The following is an 8,706-nucleotide window of genomic DNA, read 5'->3' on the forward strand; positions in this document are numbered from 1 at the left end:
ATTCGTCCAACATTTTGGCTCCAATCATATGCTATCCATTCCAAGCCCAATTTTGCTCCAAAATGCTCCAAAATGCATCTTTTTTCTTCCTTAAGCCCTTAGAACCTGAAAACACACAAAAGAAGCATAAAGGACTAAAATAACTAGAGAAACATAACGTAAATGTACGAGAACAAGCCATTTAAGTCGCATGAATATGCTCCTATCAAGGGACCCCTGCATTCACATGATCAGATTCATTAGTAACTTCATTGCCAACTCTATTATTGATAACCTTACCACTTTTAAGTGTAATAATTGCTTTGGCTTGCTCTTGGTTCCTTTGAAGTATCACGGGTTGGCTTGGAAACTTTCCAACCTCTCTTTGGTTCAAGGCATCTGCAATCTACCCCAATTGTGTCTCCATTTTGGTTAGAGCCGCCGAATGTTGTTGGAGAGTGTTATTGGTGGTTTGTTGGAATTGCAAGGTATTTTGGGCTAACAACTTAACCGTATCCTAAAGTGTAGTGGCAGGGTTTGGTTGGAAATTTTGGAATTGATTGTTGTTCTTCCATGAAAGGTTAGGATGATCTCTCCAACTTGGGTTATATGTATTGGAATACACATCATTCCTTGGCCTTTGATTGTAAGAATTCATGAGGTTCACTTGCTCTTGGACAAACTCGGGGTAAGCCTCCCTAGATGGACATTGATGAGTAGAGTGGCTTGGTATGTTGCAAATGGCACACACTTCATTTGCTTTTGGCACCATGTTGAGCACGGATTCAAGCTTCTTTTCTAGGCTAGCTACCTGCAAAGAAAGCTCATGATTAGAACTTGTTTCATATACTCCAACTCTCTTACCCCTTAAATCTTTGTGTTGAGCATTAGACCCCAACATCTCATAAATGTTATATGACTCTTGAGCATTCTTTTTCTTCAAAGCTCCATCTGCTGCATTATCAACAATTGATTGACATGTTTGGGTTAGTCCATCATAGAAAATTTGCATTTGTAAGTAAAGAGGTAACCCATGGTGTGGACATTGCAGCAAAAGGCCTTTAAAGCGCTCCCAACACTCATTGAAAGGTTCTCCATCATCTTGTTTGAAGTTGAAGATTTGTCCCCTTAATGTGGCTGTATTTTGAGTGGAAAAGAACTTCTCCAAAAACTTCTTAGCCATGGCATCCCATGTGGTGAGGGAACCAGGTGCTAGGGTCATCAACCAACTCTTGGCCCTATCTTTCAAGGTGTAAGGAAACACTCTCATCCTCAAATTTGCTTCACTTACTCCCTGCAAAGGTAAACCACTCACAACATTGTAAAATTCTTTAATATGAGCTAAAGGATCTTCATTAGGTAAGCCATAAAAAGAAGGAAGCATATGGAAATGTGAAGATTTAAGATCATAGTTTCTAGCTTCTGTGGGCAACAAGATGCATGAAGGTGAGTTTGGTATGATTGGTTGAGTAAAGTCCTCCAAAGCTCGAAGATCATCTTGATTGCCCGCCATCTCTTCTTCTCTTTCCCAATTAAAGTGCTCAGATCCTTCACTTGTTGGACTAGACGAATTATCTCCCTCTTCTTCACGGATAATGGAGAAACTTGTTGGAACAAAGCCTTCCAAAGTGTTGCCCTTTAACCGTTCAAGTCTTTGGCCTAATTCAGCAAGTCTATTGGACATGTACTACCTGAAACAAGATAAAACAAGTTTGAATAATAAAAAAAAAAAAATCAGAAATCTACTTAAAATGAAAAGAACAAGGTTTAAAACCAAAACAAGCAATTATAAGGGACTGAAATCAGTCCCCAGCAATGGCGCCAGTTTTTGTTGTTGTATTCCTTCCTAGTGCTAAAATATATTTAGTAATATGGCACAAGTAAGGGTGTCGAATCCACAGGGACTAATTAGACCTATACAACCACTTGTTTTGCAAGAACCCTATTAGAGAATAACACTAATCAATTTAGACAGATTTGTTGTTGTAACTTGAAAGTACAAGAAAATGAAGTAAACACAAGTAAATGGATCAACAAATAATAAAATAGGATAGCACCAATGGGGATGAAGCTAGGGATTCGGTTTCACCATTGCTAAACCAAGTCTATGTTTGTTAAGTCAGTTTATACTCAGCCATCTACCTATTTCTTGGGTTTGTTTCACTTAGATATGATCAACCATATGATGTGTGGATTTGATCAAATGTTCCTAATCTTGAACCTAATTGTGATGTGCAACTTTGGTTCCTAATCAAGAATGTGTCACGCACAAGAAACTTTCATAAAAACAAAGGTAACACTCAGCAGGTTGTTTGCAAAACATTCCCTTCATTCATTCACATATCCACCAAGAATATGCATGATGTGTGCTCTAATCTTGTCTAAACAATCTGTGGTTAATTCAAATGGTGATCAAACATTAAAAATCAACACACAAAGTCTCAATTAAATCAGAGAATGAAACAAGAAATAGATGTGTCGACTGAGCATTCTAACTTAACTACATAGCAATCTTGCAAGGTTACATCGAATCCCTAGAAAGAGATTAGTTACACTTCATGTTTACAAGATGTTTGACATAAAAATATACAACATGAGTGAACATAGAATTAAGGAGAAGGAACCCTTGAAGCAAAACTGATGTTGAAATCCCTTAAGGGTGGCCTTTGGTGTTGGCTTTCCAAGTGTGCTGTAAATGAAGGTGGAGCGGCTAGGGTTGAATGATTTCTCCAAATGGGAGAGAAAATGGACAGAGGTGGTGCGGCTAGGGTGTGGGAATGATGGAATGAAGCCAAGAAAAGTTGTGTATAAAATGCCTAATTCACTTGGTTTAAATAGGGGCTGAAAAGATGCATAAAAGGTAAGTGTTGATGGTGAAATAAAAGGCTAGAATCTGATTTAAAGGTATTTCTGAGAATGGCATTTGTTTTGAACTTTGTTTCCTTATTTTTCCACCTCCAAATCAGGTTTTCACTACTTTAGACTATGGCTGATAGGATGACCAACAAGGTAAGTGTTTAAGATGAGTTAAATGGCTCAAATCTGATGTAAATGGTATTTCCACATATGGCATGTGTTTTGAGCGTTTTTGCCTTGTTTAGAACCACCCAATATGGCCGAATTTCACCACTTTCCTTCCACATCTTTTCCTGAAATTCCAGCAGCCAAATTAGTCCTAGATTCCTCATTTGAACTCCAAATTAGCTCCTTAAAATCCTCTCCATGTTTGGAATAATGCTCAGCTACCAAAAGGAGTGTTTTTACTTCATTTGCCTTCCAATTGGTCCTATTACACACTTGGCTGCACACTAACACCAAATAATGTAAAATGCAACCAGTTTAATTCCAAAAGCATCACAAAGAAGCCAAATATGGAAGATATAAATGCATACAAAATGTGAGTTATCAATCGTTCCGTGGTTGGTTTTGGCCTTGAAATCCAATTGCATTTGCGCTTTCCCATCCACCATTTTCGATTAGTTGTGGGCACTTCTCAGAAGCATGTCTTTGGATAGAACACACTCCGCATACAATTGGTCCTTGCATCCTCATTCCTTCGGCCATCTGAGACAAAATGGAAGTAAGATTAGCTAATTGTGAATGAATGTCGGGTGTGGAACTTACCTCATGAACTTGCTGCCGTGGGGGTCCTCTTTGGCCTACTCCTTCGTATTGTTGAGCGTTCAACACTCGATTAGCAATTAAGACCTTGGCAGCCATGGGTGTCTTGTCCACCAATGCTCCACCCGCCGAGGCATCGAGCATTTGACGTTCAATTGGTAGAAGCCCCTCGTAAAAGTATTGTAGAAGTAACTCCTCCTTCATCTGATGTTGTGGACAAGAAGCAACAAGTGATTTAAAACGTTCATAATATGTAGGAAAAGACTCACCTTCATCTTGCTGAATTCCACTTATCCTTTTACGTAGAAGGATGATTCGAGAAGTTGGGAAAAACTTCTCCAGAAATGCCCTCTTCATACTCTCCCATGATGTGACGGTTCCGGGAGCTAATTCATACAACCAATCTTTGGCTTTGTCCATTAAAGAGAATGGAAAAGCCTTCATCTTCAAAATACTTCCATCGACATTGACGGGAGTCATGCTTGAACACACCACTTCGAATTCTTTCAGATGCTTGTTCGGACCCTCCATGGACAACCCATGGTATTTTGGAATGTGGTGGAGCAAACTTGACTTCAACTCGAACTCTTCGGTCTTACCTTCGGCAGGTGGGGGATATTGGATACACAAAGGTGCGGCATTATCCAATCCCGAAGCAGAAAGCTCCTTGAGTGTCCGGTTGTCCACGGCCATGCCTTGTGTCTCTTCAAAAATCTGATCTGTAACCTCTTCTTCCTCTTCTAGGACTTGTTCTTCAAGGTCAGGTTTCGGGCTTGGTGGATTTGATTCGTGTTGCTTCCTCTTTTGTCTCAACGTTCTCTCGAAATCGCTGTCAAAGTCCAAGATATGCTCACGAATCAGTTAGGAACTTCGAGTCATAAACTAGTACCTAAAACAAGAAGAACAAAACAAGGTCAGAAACTTAACAAAAATAAAGTAAACAGAAAATAACAATCTAAGGGATTAGCAAAGTTGCTAATCACCGGGAACGGCGCCAAAAATTTGATGCGAAATATATAAGCACACAAATTAAAACCCTCTTTTGACAATTGTAGTATATGTATAAGTAGGGATCGTTCTAAACCGGGGATTAGGAGGGATTACTAAATCACTTGGAAACTGACTCGAAAACATAAAACAAAGGTTAGAAACACTAAACTAGACTCAAAAAATGCAAAACTAATCACTAAAACACTAAAACAAACCAAAAGACTCAAAACAGCAACAAAACACTCAAAACTGCCTTAAAAACACAATCTGGGCAGTTTTGAGCACCTAACCTAATTTGGACGAATTTGGGTTATAACTTGAATCAAAACACTTAGAAACACAAACTAAGACACTTTCTAACTAAATTGAACACTAAAGTAAAGGGGGATTTAGTTTTTGACGAAATTAAAACAAAGAGCACAGATTGTAATTAAAACAGATTGTAAATACGAATTTGATGAAAATATGGATGGAATGCTAGCTAGAAGGTTCTTCTCCACACATGTCACACTTGCATACAACATGATTTTCAGTTGGTCTTTCAATGAATCATGAAACTCAACACCCCAGGTTAATTAGGTTCGCTTAAATTAACCTTCAAGTTCTCCTTAAGTTAATGAATTGGATGGGAAAGCGCATACAACAATTCAAAACATTCTCCAAAAGTCCTTTACGTGAAAAGCACAATAAAGATACAATCAAAGATCATTAAGCAACATGTGATAGGAGCATATTCATGCGACTTAAATGGCTTGTTCTCGTGCATTTACGTTATGTTTCTTGTTGTTGTGTTCCTTCCTAATGCTAAAATATGTTTAGTATTGATGCGAACTAAGTAAGCACACAAATTAAAACCCTCTTGTGACAATTGTAGTAAAGATGCAAGTAGGGATCGTTCTAGACCAGGGATTAGGAGGGATTACTAAATCACTTGGACACTGACTCAAAAACGTAAAACAAACGTTAAAAACACTAAACTAGACTCAAAGAATGCAAAGCTAAACAATAGAACACTAAAACAAACCAAAAGACTCAAAGAATACAAAACACTTATAAACACAAATTAAGACACTTTCTAACTAAATTAGACACTAAGGTAAAGGGGGATTGAGATTTCGACGAAAATAAATTAAATGCACAAATTGTAATTTAAATGCAGAATTTAAATATGAATGTGATGAAATATGGAATGAATGCTAGCTAGAAGGTTCTTCTCCACACATGTTACACTTGCATACAAAATGATTTTCAGTTGGTCTTTCGATAAATTATGAAACTCAACACTCCGGGTTAATTAGGTCCGCTTAAATTAACCGTCAAGTTCTCCTTAAGTTAATGAATTGGATGGGTTAGCGCAACGCAATTCAAAACATTCTCCATAAGTCCTTTACGTGAAAAGCACAATAAAAATACAATCAAAGATCATTAAGCATCGTGAAAACTATAAGTGTTGATGAGGCATTCGTTACTATGATGAGCATGAAACTAGTGCCAAGAATTCATTTAACGCGATTGTTTATAAGCAACCTCCACTACTTGTGAATATAAGTTCATAACTATTAGGTGAAACTCACTTATATTCTAGCGTCATATTCATGCATGAAAATTAAGCGTGCACTCTCAATCAACATACATAAATAAGTTATCAATCACACAGTTAAACGAATTGAATCAATCATTCATGAAATTCCAACCAAAAGTAATCAATTCATATTGCAAGCATAAACATGGTTTCGAATCACCCCCTAGCTAACTAGGGGGATTTAGCCTCTCATAGTCACAAAAAGAGAAATACAATTGAATTTAAACATTAAGCACAAAGGATTGATTACACCTAGAACGCCCAACGAATCCACGTGAATTGGTGCGCGTCGAAGCTCTTCTTTCCTCTTCTCCTTCTGCGGCAAGGTTGTGGGGTGGTGTAGGAAGGTGTGTAAGGTGGTGGAGAAGGTGGAGGAAGGCACGGCAAAGATGGGAATTGGCTGCAATGGCTGGGGAAAGGCACGGCAGAGAAGGGAAATTCTGGGATGATGGTGGCGGCTGTTGGGAGAAAATGGGATAGTATTAGGTTGTAAAAATGTGGCTGGAATGAATTATGATATATGGTGGTTTAATGGTGCGGGATGGATGTTTTGTTGTGTGTGAAGGCTTTTCGGTTTAGGGAGGAAACATGGAATAGAATATTAGGGTCAAAATGGTGGCTACGTGAAGATGGGGTGGAAAAATCACGGCCTTTATTTCTTTTTTGGTTTTTTTTAGGGTTAATGGTAAATGGGGGGGGGGGGGGGGGGGGGGGCGCCACGGCTTAGAAGAATAATGGGATATTGGCTTATGGAATGCACGGATTAGAGGGGAGTAATGGGAAAAAAAATGGAATGGTGGGATGAATAAATAAATGGCATGGGAAAAAGGGTGAATGCAGCTAGGTTGAAATTAGGGACCCCAAAATAAAATGGGAGCCCACGGTTTAGTAAAAAAATTAGGTTTTGTGGCTGTTTTGTTTTATTATATTTTTTTGCCGAAAAATATAAAAAGAAAAATAATAAGAGATCCCTAAGGTGCGGCTAAATGGTGGAAACCCTAGGGCTTAGAAATTCACACCCTCTTTTATTTTTATTAACTAAAATTCACCTAAAGGCTGCTAGAATTTAGGAAATAAAATCAGAAATTAAAGAGGGAATAATTAAAGGGTGCGGCTAGGGTTAGGTTAGGAGAGGGAAAGAATTTGGGCTAGGCCTTCGTTTTGTGTCCTAAAGCGCCTACAAGGACTTCAAAGTGGCTAGAAAATGCGGACGTTTAAGATTAGGAAAGGTTACCAAAACGGGAAACTTAGGGTTAACTTTCCTAAAATAGGAAACCTTGTTTGAGCAAGATTCCTCGTTTTGGTAAGAATTCATCCTTGGAGTAGGATTTCGTCGTTTCTTCAAGTCTTCAACTCATTCGTTCCTCTTTCGCTCCAAAAGACTCCAATTTGCATCTTCTTGAACACTTTGGCCTTATAATCTGAAAATACACAAAAGTGGCCTTAAACACTAAAACAACTAAGTAAACACAACATAAATGCACGAGAACAAACTAATTAAGTCGCATGAATATGCTCCTATCAAGTATAATGGCACAAGTAAGGGTGTCGAATCCACAGGGACTAATTGGACCTATACAATTACTTGTTTTGCAAGAACTCTATGAAATGAATAAAACTAATCAAATTAGGCAGATTTGTTGTTGTAACTTGAAAGCACAAGAAAATGAAGTAAACACAAATAAATGAATCAACAACTAATAGAATGGGACAGCACCAATGGAGATGAAGCTAGGGATTCGGTTTCACCATTGCTAAACCAATGTTCATGTTTGTTAAATCAGTTTATACTCAGTCATCTACATATTTCTTGAGTTTGTTTCACTTAGATATTGTGACATCCCACATCGCCCAGGGGAGTGGTCCTTATATGTATATTCTCATCCCTACCTAGCACGAGGCCTTTTGGGAGCTCACTGGCTTCGGGTTCCATGGTAACTCCGAAGTTAAGCGAGTAGCGCGCGAGAGCAATCCCATGATGGGTGACCCATTGGGAAGTCGCTCGTGAGTTCCCAAAAACAAAACCGTGAGGGAATGGTAAGCCCAAAGCGGACAATATCGTGCTACGGTGGTGGAGCGGGGCCGGGAAGTGGTCCCGCCCGGACTGGGATGTGACAGATATGATCAACCATATGATGTGTGGATTTGATCAAATGCCCTTAATCATGAACCTAATTGTGATGTGCAACTTTGGTTCATAATCAAGAATATGTCATGCACAAGAAACTTTCATAAAACCAAAGGAAACACTCGGCAGGATGTTTGTAAAACATTCCCTTCATTCATTCACATATCCACCAAGAATATGCATGATGTGTGCTTTAATCTTGGCTAAACAACCTGTGGTTAATTCAAATGGTGATCAAGCATTAAAATGAACACACTAAGTCACAATTAAATCAGAGAATGAAATAAGAAATAGAAAGATCAACTGAGCATTCTGAATTAACTACATGGCAATCTTGCAAGGCTACATCGAATCCCTAGAAGGAGATTAGTTACACTTCATGTTTACAAATGGTTTGACATATAAA

The 8,706-nt window shown here is 38.5% G+C and overlaps 1 pseudogene; it reads left to right on the forward strand.

Moving 5' to 3' along the window:
* Positions 1-1,007: 1,007 nt before the first annotated feature.
* LOC125477239 lies at positions 1,008-1,118 on the forward strand (annotated as a pseudogene).
* The last annotated feature ends 7,588 nt before the right edge of the window (positions 1,119-8,706 follow it).

Source organism: the organism of the source record quoted next, unplaced genomic scaffold (assembly GCF_019419815.1).
Source record: "Pyrus x bretschneideri cultivar Hongxiangsu unplaced genomic scaffold, Pyrus_bretschneideri_v1 Contig202, whole genome shotgun sequence".
NCBI classification, from domain to species: domain Eukaryota; kingdom Viridiplantae; phylum Streptophyta; class Magnoliopsida; order Rosales; family Rosaceae; genus Pyrus; species Pyrus x bretschneideri.